Here is a 15,367-nt window from a genome sequence, read left to right as displayed (position 1 = left end):
ACTCATGCATGTCAGTTCAGTCAGAGACCCAGTTGAGATTAGAGGAAGGGAAAATGTACTATCAATTTGAGGATTTTTCCTATATAGGAAACTCATCCATGCAGAAGGAATTATCTTCTTCAGGATTGCGCAGTTAGATAAGAGGTTAGTGACTGTGTGAAGAGGCCTATTCACATAGGTGGCAGCACTGGACACCAAGGAAAACTGTGCAAGGAAATAGGAGGCTTGGAGGGCAGAGGAGAAGGGTTTTGAGAAGCCTTTGACTGTCTATGAGCAGTAGAGGGATTGTACTGAGAGCTGGATAGCTTGTGAGCTAAAGATTTTTGTAATCCAGACATATTTCCACTTGTATGATAATATAAAGATCAGGGTTTTTAGCTGAGGCTTTCCCCAGAGTATTCTTCTATGTTCATGTGTGATTACTTTCTCATTCTCAGTTATATGTGTTCTATTTGATCTTTCTCATATTCGATTAAGCTTCCGCAAAGTTTGTTGTAGAAGTAGATCTTGTATTTTGCTATAGTATATTGCATAATCTGTTGATCTACAGTGGGAATTTTTACATGGTATCGGAGAAAAGGTGATCAAAGGAGAAGAATAGTATACAAGAAGGGAGAAGTTCAAATTTTTAGGTTCCTGAATATATAATCGAGTTCTTATCAGATCTCATTTTCACCAATGGTGTTCAACGGTTTAAGACTCGAGTATGCCCTTGATGGCAACTCGAATTATATAGCCTGGAAGGATTTCATGGAAGTAGTATTAGAGGATAATGGTCCAAAGGACTTCATTGATCAAGAAGTCCCCAAGCCCGTGATAACTAATGCTACATAATTTGTAGAATGGAAGAAATGTGTGGCTAGAGCAAGTAGAATCGACCTGGAGGGAGTTCGAGACCACATTGTCTCAAGCCTCCATGGGAAGGAGACACCGTTTTAGATGTGGAAAACATTGAAAGATCTATATCAGAATAGCAATGATCAGAGGAAGCTGGAACTGAAAGACAAGCTTCGGAAAATAAAGTGTGAAAAGGGCGACACGATCTCTACATATCTTAACAAGCTCACCACCTGCAGGGATGAGCTTGGAAGTGTAGGGATCATGATAGCTGATGATGACATGGTGAGTCTTTCACTCCTCAGTCTTCCTAAGTGCTGGCATAGCTACCAAGACTCGGTAAATGGAAGAGAAAAATTGCTAGATTGGGAACGACTTTGGTCGAATCTGATGCAGGAGGAGATAAGAAGAAGCACCAGAGATGGTTCTTGATCCAAGGAGGATGAAGAAAACTGTGCCTTAGCGAGTAAGGTGAAGAAAGGGAAGGAGAAGGATTCTCATCCCAAATCTAGTTCTTCCCATGGTGGGAAGAAGTTTGACAAATCGAAAGTGCGATGCTTTCATTGTCATGAGGTGGGCCATTTTGCTACAAACTGTCCACTGAAGAAATCCAAGATGGGATCTAAGGAAGGACCTGAAGGTGATGCATTGGCCTCACAGTTCGAGTTGGATTTCACCCTCTTCGCATGCATGGTTTAATCCATGGTGGGATGTGGTTGGTTTCTTGATAGTGGAGCTTCATTCCACATGACCGACAGCAAGAGTTTGTTCAGTACCTTGGAGGAGAAAGATCTCCACATACTCATAGCGATGGGTATTGATGAAAAGTATAGTGTCTCAAGAGTAGGCACAGTTGTTTTTCAGAGGGAGCATGGAGCTCACATTACCCTGATTGATGTAAAGTATGTACCGGGTTTGAAGAAGAATCTTGTGTCTGTCGCTATGCTAGAAGACAAAGGCTATGATATAGTCTTCAATAAGGGAAAGGTTTTCCTTAGACATGTCACCACTAGATAGGTGAAGTAGATCGGTTCACGAGTCAAGAACTTGTATCCTCTTGAGGTTCAAGATGCATGCAAAGCCTTGAGGAGCATGGCAACTGATGGAGACTTGGTGGTTGAGAGGGAGAGTACATTACCTCTCAACATGTAGCACCAGAAGAAGTCTTAGACAATTGTGGAGGAGCCACAATTGGTGAAGTAGCTTCAGGAGGTTGTGCAGTAGCCACAACTAGAGAAGCCGAGAGGAGATCAGGTGGAGGCATCCACTCATGCAAAGACCTCTAGTAGGGGGAAATTTCGAGCCAAGTGGGTAGAGGGATCACATGCATCCATACCTCTAGGTCGGAGGTGGGGCGATGTGGAGTGACAACCCTAAGAAGGCTGGAATAGGGGAAGGATCATTGAGGTACCCAACCTCTTTGATTAGACCTTGCTATGGGAGCCCCGATGAGGAGTAGAAGGATTGACTGGGTGGGTAGAGATAGATGTGGATGGAGTGGTAGAGAGAGCTACATTGTAGGAGTCCCAAGACTGTGCAGAGCTAGCAAGCTGCAGCAATGCGAGAGGCACAGGAGTGTTGCACTAGTGTAGGATGGCACAGAGAGGTGTGCAACAGTGTTATGAAACCAACTCACAAAAAGATAGAAAATATAGTTGAACACCTTAGAATTCAGCCTCTTCGAGGGGGCAACCTCCCTTACATTACACAAATGAACAATTTTTGGATGATTCAAATGAAAAGACCTCCTTTCTATATATAGGAGTCTAAGGGGTCATAACATAATCAGAGCCGACATAACAATAATAATGTAAGGGCATAATAATAACAATAGTGGGCTTCTATGGGGCACAATAGTAACAATATGGGCACTACATGGGTACATCAATATAATAAGTGGGTTGTACTAATAACAATAAGGGGTTACACTAGTAGTATAGGGGCCTAACATGCCCCTCTCCTTCAAAAAGCGTTGTCCTCAACGCTTGAGTAGTTCTTGATGATTCTGTATAAAATTATTGTCCTTCCATGTGGAATCTTCAGCGGGTAAGTTCTTCCACTTGATGAGATACTCTGAAATTGATCGATTTCGTAGCTGTCGGGTTCTTGTTTCTGTGACTGCTCCAGGTTCCAATATGATTTTTCCTTCCTCTTCAATTTCTGGCAATATTGTTTGAATTGGGATCTTTTGCAACTTTTGAATAAGTGGCCATACTTCTTCATCCTTCTTCCATTCATCCCTTGCTTTGTTTATCCAATCTGGTTAGATAATAGAAATAGCACAAAACAATGCTTACACATCCTCATCCTTGAAGAGTCTTCCCATTCGGTAAGGTCACCATTTTTTAAGTGAATGTAGTATTGCCAAAATTTCCTTCTCATAAATAGCTTGCTTGAGATGTAGCAGTAAAAATACCCAGTCACCTACATCAAAACATTTTTCACTACGATGTTGATCTACTTGTTGTTTTGTTTGATTTTGCACTGAAGTGGCGTTATCCTTTAAAAGTTGGAGAACTTGTTGTTGATGCTCGATGTGATCTTTCACTGCTTGAACCTTTTTCTTCTTGATATGTCCTTCTATCTCTAGAATTTGAGGAGTGGTAATTTCTTCCAATTCTTTACAAGATATGGTCAGATTCATTTCTTTATGCTCGATGTGATCTTTCACTTCTTGAACATTTTTCTTCTTGATATGTCCTTCTATCTTGATAGTTTGAGGAGTGGTAATTTCAACCAATGAATTACAAGATATGGTTGGATTCTTTTCTTCTTTCTCGATGTGATCTTTCACTTCTTGCACCTTTTTCTTCTTGATATGTCCTTCTATCTTGAGAGTTTGATGAGTGGTAATTCTTTCCAATGCTTTACAAGATATGGTCTGATTTATTTCTTCTTTCTCTGGGGTGGGGTCCTGGCGTATATCTTCTTCTTTTGATGTTCTTGATCCTTTTCTTCCTCCTCTTCATATTCTATGTAAAATAATTTCTTCTTAGCACACTTATGACCTTTAGTGCATTTGCTATCACAATTGTAACAAAGCCCTTTTTCTCTTTTTTCTTCCAATTGTTGTGGTGTAACCCTTTTAGGTTGTGGAAGGCTAGGAGAAACAACACTTCCATCTTTATAGTTGTGAGGGGTATGCTTCCTGGTTTCCATAATTTTGCTTTCCACTATGTCACAAAGCCCTTTTACTCTTTCCAATTATTGTGGTGTTGCTCTAAAGAAGGTGTTGCTCTTTGTATCCTCATAATGTGCTATCATTTCCTCCGTGAAAATTGACCACGTAACCAGTTGTTTACGAGAAAAAAGCCCTTCATACCATAAAAATTGATCCGGTTCTAAATATGAAGATGCATTACATACCTTTTGTAACAGTGGTACACCATGTAGATCAAAATATTTCTCCATCTGAAGTATCCAATTTACCGGATCCTTGCCATCAAACTTCCTCATCTTGCTTTTTCTTGATTTTAGGAGCTCGATCTTGAAATGACTGTAACTCTGTACTTTCGAATCTTTAAGTTCTGAAATTGCAACCTATAGTAGCCCTCTGTGTTCTCTTTCTAAAGCCACCAGTCTGATCCAAATTGGATTCTCCAAGAAAGAGTTATGCACAATCTCCCAAGATGACCTGATTATAGACCTTTCCAGAAGAGCAAACTTGTGTGAAGTACCACGTGTCACTGTTTCGACCTTTGGCACTGAAAAATATATACAAGAAACTACTATCCGTCCTCTTTCTATACCTTCTTACAAAATTTCAATCTGATGCTCAGAGAGAAAGTTATGATGATTTTCCCCAAGTCACTTGTTTGGAATGTAATTTAGGAGTCTGCAAAAAGACCAACTTCCTTAGATCATATCTCCGCAAATATAGCGCAAAAAGCTCTGAAATTCGGACCCAAGATTCAACGCGATTTCTTCTCAAATGGGTTTTTTTTTTTAGCTTCTGAAACGTCGCAAAAAAATAGTTATAGCGAAAATTCCACGATGACCTATTTGGAGCAGCGAAACCCTAGAGTCCAAAGCTTTGATACCAAATGTTATGAAACCAGCTCACAAAAAGATAGAAAAGATAGTTGAACGCCTTAGAATTCAGCCTCTTTGAGAGGGAAACCTCCCTTACATTACACAAATGAACAATTCTTGGATGATTCAAATGAAAAGACCTCCTTTCTATATATAGGAGTCTAAGGGGTCATAACATAATCAAAGCCGACATAACAATAATAATGTAAGGGCACAATAATAACAATAGTGGGCTTCTATGGGGAACAATAGTAACAATATGGGCACTACATGGGTACATAAATATAATAAGTGGGTTGTACTAATAACAATAAGGGGTTACACTAGTAGTATAGGGGCCTAACAAACGGTGTGAGATGCATGGAGTGTTGCAGCAGCTCAGAGGTTAGAGAGGGAGCACTTGTCAGTGTCAGAGGAAGCTTCAGCATCAGAGGATGTTTCTAGCACAACAAGGAGGTCAGTTGGGAGATTTTTTTGTTTCTAGAGTTGCTAGAGCAACAACACTTGGGAGAAGTGTTGCATGCAGAACATTGCAAATGTTCATGATTAGGTTCGAGTTGAATGCCTTTCTTGTTGAGAGGGAGTGTTGAAAATGGAAACAAGAAATGATAAAAATAGAAATGCTAAAAATAGCATTGCTATAAATAGCAGTTCGGGTACCAGTGTTGGACATAGCAACAAGGAATGAAAAATGGAAGTGCTAAAAATAGCATTGCTATAAATAGCATTTCGGGATGGATTCCAATTTTAGTTAGTCCCTAAACTAAAATTGAGAAGTAAAATTCGAATTTGATCTTAGCAGCTGTTTGTAAAATAATTAATTAATTCATCTTGAGTTAATTAGTTGTAGAAAATCAAACATGAAGTCTATGTGAAGACATGCAATAGTTTCTCCATTAATTGAGGAATTTATCCCTTAGTTAAAGAGATAAGGATGAGTTGTAATTTGAGTTGTAATTAGTTAGCTCAGTTAACTGAGTTAAGTCCAGTTAGATTAGTTCTAACAGTTTGTAGAATTAATTGTGAGTTCAGTTAGTTAATGCTTGCATGCATGTAACTGCTGCTCTCTAGATAACTGAATATTCTCTCATAAATAACTCATGCATGTCAGTTCAATCAGAGACCCAGTTAAGATTAGAGGAAGGGACAATGTACTATCAGTTGGAGGATTTTTCCTATATAGAAAACTCATCCATGTAGAAGGAATTATCTCCTTCTAGATTGCACAGTTAGATCAGAGGTTAGTGAGTGTGTGAAGAGGCCAATTCACACAGGGGGCAGCACTGGACCCCAAGGAAAATTGCACAAGGAAATAGGAGGCTTGGAGGGTAGAGGAGAAGATTTGTGAGAAGCCTTTGATTGTCTATGAGAAGCAGAGGGATTGTACTGAGAGTTGGATAGCTTGTGAGCTAAAGCTTTGTGTAATCCAAACATATTTCCACTTGTATGATAATACAAAGATCAAGGTTTTTAGCTGAGGCTTTCCCTGGAGTATTCTTCTGTGTTCATGTGTGATTGCTTTCTCATTCTCAGTTATATGTGTTCTATTTGATATTGCTCATATTCGATTAAGCTTCCACAAAGTTTGTTGTAGAAGTAGATCTTGTATTTTTCTTTAGTATATTGCATAATATGTTGATCTACAGTGGGAATTTCTACATCTCTTATTTCTTCATTTAGTGTTCATGCCTTTTTTGTTGTAGGTTAAATTGGTTAAATGTAACCACCTCCTCCCACATTTACCCACTTTCACCAGTTTTCCGAGGGTAATCATGAGATGGCGCTCACTATAATAAGACTAAACCTCCTATGTGACCTTAAGGAAATGGAGTCAATAACTTAAGACTTTATTGACCTTCCTTAGGTGATATAGGACATCCAGGAGTTACCCAGTCCGTCTAGGTGTCCAACCTCTGAGTTGAATCTCTTTTTCACTGACCTAGAGCCTCAGTCGCTCCCTTTCCAAAGCATGTAAGGGAATGTAGCTCTACAGTCATATTGATAAGTCTTCCTCAATGTGATTGTGGAATTTTCCAGTTAGTTCTATGCCAGCGACCCCAAATTTTGAGCCAATTTTTTAGGGCTAGGGCTCAGGCCTCTGCCCAGAACTTAGTGAAACCTCCAGAAAGGATAAATGGCATAGAAACAAATCTTATAAACCAAAATTTGAACCAAGACTTAAGTTGACCCCACCCAATTGGTACTCACTTTTATTCAAACACAAGGTGAACATGCGACCTACAAGTCATGAATTCATATATGAACATAAGGATATGAAAACATATCTAAGATTTAAGAAAGGGTTTATGCCTTCTCATAATAACAGTCATAACACTAGTTAGGTCATACATTCATTAACCATGCATTTATTGAGTGAAATGTGATAAGAGCGATACTTAGATCTATCAATTAACCATGTTTATAACCAATATATAACTAGATAAATAATAATGATAGAACAACCATTTAAGCCACATAATAACAAGTACATTTACTCATAAAAACAAGAGGAATTTATCTCTTATTAACCATATGAAAAATCCAACCAAGTCAGGGACTTCCACGTACCACCTGACCATAGATTGGGCTAAACCAAATATTTATTTCAGCCAATCACCCCCGTGCCATATTCCAAGCATGAATGTGGGATATCATGGGATAAAACCATCCATAAACAACTAAGGAATCCAGAGGTTAAACCACGTCCACGCTCACTATACCATGATCTCACTTAAACCAGTCCCAAGATCTCAAAATCAAACTGAGCTTGGATGCCTCAGAATTCCTTCACCATCCCTTGAGAAATTTTCTTATCTCCACCCACCTGTTAAGGGCTTCCGGGAGAAAACCATCTCCACCCCCAACCCTTGGGATTTTCCCAAGACCACCTTACCAGGATCCAAAACCTTCCAATAATCCATAGCTCAACCAAGATAGAATCCCATAACATCATGGATATTTGGAAATTGAAAGGAAAGGTTGAAACCATTTTCAAACCCTGACAAACTCAATGCCACTGACAACAAATAAACCACATACACATGAATATACCATGCATGCCAAAACCAACTAGGTATTCATACATGGAATATGTTACCTGTAAGTATTCCTATTGAAGTTGCTTGATCCAACCTTTCCGTGCTTGATCTTTGCTTTCCTTTAACTTCCTTGTCCTTCCTTTGCTTTATTTCTTTCCTTCTCCTCTTGGTGCTCTTCCCCTCTCTGAGACTAATCTTGAAACTAGACTGACAAAAAGCTACCAACTAATGATCTAATGTATTTTTATTATTGATGCCTCTAATTTCTTCACTTTTCCATTATTTTTCTTCATTTTCCTCCTCACATGCAACATGTGACCTTTCACCTCCCTTTTCTCCTAATTTCTACTATTTTCATAAATAAATGCCAATTAATGCCTCTTTTCCTTTTCAAATCATTTGCCATTACATTTTCCATTTCATTTTAGCCATAGACACACCAAGTGATGCCCACTAGGATATTTTTTCCCAACATTCATCTTGGAATAAGTGTCGCTTGACCTTAGCCTTATTTTTCCTTTATTACCTTTTATTACATGAACTTTTAACCTGGGGTTGTTACAGATCCCTCCCCCTTAGGGGACCACCATCCTTGGTGTTCTATTACACCTACAACTAGAAAAACCATTGAAAAATAAAACAACTACCCATGGAGCTTTATAACCCAACTCATTGCAGTATTTACAATGAAAAACCTTCTCAAAAGAAAAACCATCATGACAAACATGAAAACCATACCGCTTATCGGAGCTTTATAACACAGTTCATTGTGGTAATTACAATAACAACCATACTTGAAAATGTACATATACCAATATTTTTGTGCCTCAACTGACAAAAAATGAAGGATACATAGCTCGCATCTAATCAACTATCTCCCATGTAGCTTCATCAGGCACAAAGTGCTTCCACTAGACTTTAACTTGCTTGATTTCGTTTCTTCGGAGCATGAGCTATTTCCGTTGCAATCTACACTAAGGTTCTAGTTGGAATTATCCTTTTGTTTCCACCTGCAATACAGGCCAATCAATAACATTATCAACATCCTTTACATATATTTTAAGCAATGAAACATGGAAAACATCATGGAATTTCACTGTTGGAGTTAATGCAAGTTTGTAGGTCACTGGTCCAATCCTCTCAAGGATCTGGAAAGCTCGAAATACCATGGTGCCAACTTGGAACATGATCCAATCCTCAAGGAGCTCTTCTCAGGCTTGATGCATAAATGCACATGTTCTCCAATTTGAAACTCCTTAACTTCCCTGTGCTAGTCTTCATAACTCTTTTTCCTATCTAGTGCTTCCTTTAGATTCTTCTTTATACCCAGCATTTCCTATTCCATGTCTGCTAACATGTCTGGTCCTATCAATATCTTATTCACTAGATCACTATAACCGATGGTGTAGGAATTTACAGGGTAAGTTTCTCAGACAGAACACCAAAGGACACTGCTCACAAACAGATCACAGATCAATACACCAGTATTTTGACGTGGTTAAAACCCTCAAAGAGGGAAACAGTCCACGGCCTAAGCCAACGTGGCCACTTCAGGCAATTTATTAATAAGAGAATGAAAACTTACACATGCTTCTCTCATAGACGGATTACTCTACAAATGACCCTCCATGCGCTTTAAATAGAAATCATGGACCAATCAGGTGTTAAGCCATGGATCAAGTGTCAGTAATACCGAGGAGAGAATGGACCGTCGGATCACTACATATCGTGACCGTCGGATTGTAAGTTACAAAATGTACATAGTAAAGAAACACACTTTACCTAACTCTATACCTAACTCTATACTAGACCAAGTTGTACTTAACTATTTCCTATGTGTCGGAATATCCTAACATCCCCCCTTAAGAACAACTTGGGATATGATTGAAGGATTTACAAATATGACACAATAGGAGAAGGAAGGAGGCACTAGAGTCTATCCCCCCTTAGTGACAACTTCCTGAACTCCAACCATAAATTGAAGTTTAGTGAACTTCGCCTCTGTGAGAGCTTTTGTGAAGATGTCTGCAACTTGATCATCTGTTGAACAATATTGCACTTCAAGAACATGGTCATGAATGAGCTTTCTGATGAAGTGCATGTGCAATTCAATGTGTTTACTACGCTGATGTTGGACTGGATATTTGCATAGTTGAATGGAACTTTGATTATCACACCAAAGTGTAGTCGGATGCTACTGCTGAAAGCCAAAATCTGACAGGATCTGACGAAGCCACAAGGATTCCTTACTAGCTTCTACGGCACCACGATACTCTGCTTCTGCTGAAGAAAGAGAAATGGCACCTTGTTTCTTGCAAGCCCATGTAATAGGTCCTGAACCAAGAGTGAACACATAACCTGCAGTAGACTTCCGATCATTAGGGTCACCAGCCCAATCGGAATCAGTGAAACCAACCAATAGAGGAGATGATTCGGCACTGTAATGAATCCCAAACTGAATTGTACCTCGAACATAATGAAGTATTCTTTTAGCTGCTTTCGAATGAATTTCACGTGGGTTTTGCATAAACTGAGCAACAAGGCCAACAACAAAGGAAAGGTCAGGACGAGTGTGGGTTAGATACAAAAAGTTTTCCTACAAGTTGACGGTATAAGGTAGCATCAACTTCAGGAGAAGTACAAGTGATTGAAAGTTTGACTCCAGACTGAAAGGGAGAAGGGGCTGGTTTACAATCTTCCATGTGAAAATGGTGTAGAATATCACAGACATACTTGGACTGAGAAAGGGAAATACCTTCCTTGGATTGCAAGACTTGAAGACCGAGAAAATAATGTAAGTGTCCTAAGTCTGTCATTTCAAACTTCCTTTTAAGGCTAGACTTCACATGGTTTATAAGGTTGGGATCACTACCAGTCAGGATAAGATCATCAACATAAAGAACAAGAATGATAAGAGACTTGCCCACTTTCTTGGTGTAGACAGTATTGTCAGAATGACACCTAGAGAAGCCAGATTCTAAAATAAAGTTATCCATTTTGGCATACCAAGCTCGAGGAGCTTGCTTGAGACCATAAAGGGATTTCTTAAGCCGACATACAAGGCTGGAGTCTGTTTGTATAAAGCCAATAGGTTGTTCCATATAGATTTCTTCATGCAAGTCCCCATGCAAGAAGGCAGATTTAACATCCATATGATGGACTTCCCATTTGAAAGAGGCAGCAAGGGAAAGAACAAGGCGGATAGAGTTCATTTTGGCAACAGGGGAGAAGGTTTCAGTATAGTCAATGCCTTCAACTTGTGAAAAACCCTTAGCAACAAGACGATATTTATGTTTATCAACTTTCCCATCTGGTCCATACTTGGTTCTGTAAACCCATTTGCATCTAACAAGTTTTCGTCCCTTTGGTAGAGGAAAAAGATCCCATGTATCATTTGCCAATAATGAATGATATTCTTCATTCATAGCTACTTCCCAATCTGGATGGCCTGAAGCTTCTGCAAAGGTGTCAGGATCATAATTCACTGAAGCTTGAGCCAGTAAAGAAGAGGCTCTCTCGAACTGAGAATGTGTACGTTGTTGATCTGTAGGATCACCGACAAGATCACCTGTTGCATCCCGAGTAGCATGGACCCATTTTGGAAGCTGAGGAGCTGAAGGAGGATCCTAAGAAGGTGGGGGAGGATTTTCATCCTCGCTTTCATCATCTGAAGAAGAAATATTTTCAAAAGTAGAAGAGATAGGGAGAGGTGGCACATCCGCCGAACTAGGCTCGCAGGCCGATATATTTTCATCAAACTTTACATCTCTTCCAATGATAACATTTTTGGACTTAAGTGGAATAATTCTATATCCTTTGACATCTTCAGAATATCCAAAAAAATTACATTTTTCACTCTTAGGTTCTAAATCTTTATGTTTCTCATCTGGAATATGGGTTCATGCTTCACTTCCAAAAACACAAAAGTGACTTACATCTGGTTTGTTTGAGCTCCATGCTTCTTCTGGAGTGATATTCTTTAAAACCTTAGTAGGAGTGCGATTTATTATGTAATTTGCACAGTTAATTGCTTCTACCCAATAATTAAGACTAAGTCCTTTAGATTGAGGCATACAATTAGTCGTTTCCTTTAAGGTGCGATTCTTCCTTTCAGCTACACCATTTTGTTGTGGAGTATATGGAACAGTATGTTGCATTTGAATTCCATGCTCAGTGAAAAAGTTGATGAATGTGTTTTTAACATATTCTCCACCATTATTAGATCTTAGCTTAAGAATTTGATGTCCAGATTGTTTTTCAACAAAAGCCTTAAAGGCCAAGAACATGTTAAATACTTCACTCTTGATTTTTAAGAAGTATACCCAAGTGCGTCTGGAGAAATCATCAATGAAAGTTAAGAAATACTTGTAGCTAGAGAATGAAGCAACTGGAAGTGGACCACATAAATCACTATGCACGAGCTGTAAAGGGGCCGAGGCGTGCCAAGAGGCACGTTTTTCAAAACTGTCCCGATGATGTTTTCCGAGTACACATCCGGAACAAACACCATCTCTGCAAGATACCATTGGAAGACATGTCACCATATTTTCTTTACATAGATTCTGAAGAGAGAAATAGTTTAAGTGACCAAATCGCTCATGCCAAAGTTTGATCACTTCATCATTATGAGCAACAAATACTGAGGGAAGATTGGATGACCCAAAGTTGTGAAACTTATACAACCTTGTAGAATCATCAGCAATTCCAGTAGCTAAAATCTCTCTAGGATCTCTTAGGTCCTTAATTACAACATCGTGAGGTGAAAATTCAACGATTTTACCTTCACCTGAATGAGTTATCTGATATACAGATAGAAGGTTGCAGGATAAGGTTGGAACACATAATACATCATTAAACTGACCATTGTCTAGATGAACAGTTCCAGTCCCTACAACACTAAGAGATCTATCATCACCAACATATATATTTTTGGTGTTACAATCATTTAAAGAAGAAAACATGGCTTTGTTTTTGGCCATGTGATAAGAAGCTCTAGAATCAATGAGCCACTCATGAGAATGAGAAGAAGAAGATACATTTAGTGCATAGCCAGACTGAGATGCTTGACAACCACATGCAGAAAGTGCCATTCCTGAAGATGAAGTTGAAGTTGAAGAGTGCTCCAAATGGATGTTATGCTTCTTCATTGTTGCTTCCAAGGCTTCCATCTTCTTAAAGCATTTGGATTCTAAGTGGCCATCTCGATTACAAAAGTTGCAATGTCTATCAGTCTTCTTCCCTTTGTTTTTATTTGTCTTATCATTTTGTTGAAATGATTTTTCATTTTGAGGCTGAAATTGCTTAGGACCCTTGTTTGGTTTAGGACCATTCTTTTTGGGATACAACTTCTTAGGATTCTTTGGATTTGGTTGCTATTGGGTGGCTAACGCTTTCTTAGAAGAGTTTCCAAGATGAAGAAGACCAAGGTGTAAGAGTTTTTCTTGTTCTCTTATTAAAGAATCACAAAAGGAATCAAAGGAAGGGGACTTGTAGGTTTGTCCTTGAGAAATGAAGGCTTCTCTTGTAGAATGGAAGGTGGAAACAAACACAGAATAGGTTGGTCCCAACTTAGTAAGAATGGAGTAGATAAGGCTACTATCTTCTTTCTTAACCTTAACACCTTCCAAGAGAAGTCTAAGGGTCTTGAATTTGGACAAAAAGTCTTCAATGCAAGAAAAATTATTGGGGTCCAATGTAAGCAATTCATTTTCAAGTTGATGGGCTTTAAGTTCATTTTTAATTCCAAAGACTTTAGTAATCTGTTGCAGTGCTTCATCAGGAGTATCAGGTTCTGCAATATGGAATCTAAGATCTGGAGAAATAGACATCCCTATCAACCTACGTGCTTGGTCTTGCCTATTTTCCCATTTAGCTGCCTTATCTTCATCTTTTGGTTTGGTCTCTTGGCCTGTGGCTATTCTGTAAAGACCTTTACTTCTAAGTAAATCCACAATATAGGACCACCATTGGAAGTAGTTAGTGCTATCAAGAATGACTTGGCATGGACTTTCCATTTTTAACAGAAATTGAAGCTATAGATGCTAAAACTAAGTGTACCAATGGAAAGATCTCGAAAAATTATGCCATTTCAAAAAAAATGGTTCTGAAAACGGCTTCCGGATGAAGAAGTTATGGCTTTTTGAAAAAAATTGATGAAGTCGCTGACGAAGTGCGGAAATGTGCAGAAATGAAAAAGTCCGCCCCCACAAAATGGAGATTTGAACCCATGACCTCTACTCTCATAAATTAGCTTTGCACCAAGTGAGCTATACAAAAAATTTGAGAGAGAGAGAGAGAGGGGGGGGGTTGATGCTTTGGGTTGCGTGCTTGCTTTGAGAAAGCTCTTTTTCCCTACAAAACAAAAAACACAAAACCCAACACGGACATAAAAAAAAAATGAACCTTGCAGCTCGAAGTTAGCTTTAGCCAAAAATTAGATATTTTCAAAAATGAAACTTGCGGCTCAAAGTTAGCTTTAGCCGGAAACTAAATATTTTCCTCAATGTTTCTGATTTTTCGAGATCACACTAAGGCACAGCGGAAAAGAGCATACGCATGAGAAAAATCCTTCCTTTCTGTTTCTAATTTGCCCAGATCGCACAGAGTCGCAGGGCAAAGAGCATACGCAGAAATGAAAGGTATAGATCTTGTAAATAAAAAAAAAGCTAAATAAATAGAAAACCGAAATAAACAGAGAGAAAATAACTGTAAACTGCAAATAAACACTGTATACCTCCAGATCTTAAAAATGACGCAGCTAGGGCTACCGGAAACCTTTTCGTGTGAAACGAAAGGGGTTCCTCACTAGAACAGATGCTCCCAACACAACAGAGCAGTCCTCTTAGCCCGAAAGTAGTTAGAAACAGTAGATCTAGGAAACGGTTGTCGGATGCAGTTCTACCGGCTTCAGATTTGGATCACTGATGGACGCGGCCCTCAAATAGATCTGATACAATGTAGGAATTTACAGGGTAAGTTCCTCAGATAGAAAACCAAAGGGCACTGCTCACAAATAGATCACAGATCAATACACCAGCATTTTGATGTGGTTAAAACCCTCAAAGAGGGAAACAGTCCACGACCTGAGCCAATGCGGCCACTTCAGGCAATTTATTAATAAAAGAATGAAAATTTACACATGCTTCTCTCATAGACTGATTACTCTACAAATGACCCTCCATGCGCTTTAAATAGAAATCATGGACCAATCAGGTGTTAAGCCATGGATCAAGTGTCGGTTATACCGAGGAGAGAATGAACCGTCGGATCACTACATATCGTGACCGTCGGATTGTAAGTTACAAAATGTACATAGTAAAGAAACACACTTTACCTAACTCTATATGTAACTCTATACTAGACCAAGTTGTACTTAACTATTTCCTATGTGTCGGAATATCCTAACAGATGGGAGTATTACAACTCTTCCCATACAATTCCTCAAATAGATTCATCCTCAA

This window comes from Pinus tabuliformis, chromosome 9 (genome assembly GCF_031772625.1).
Source record: "Pinus tabuliformis cultivar Carrire ecotype Pingquan chromosome 9, CPIR1, whole genome shotgun sequence".
Taxonomy (NCBI): domain Eukaryota; kingdom Viridiplantae; phylum Streptophyta; class Pinopsida; order Pinales; family Pinaceae; genus Pinus; species Pinus tabuliformis.
This window is presented reverse-complemented; position numbering follows the sequence as displayed.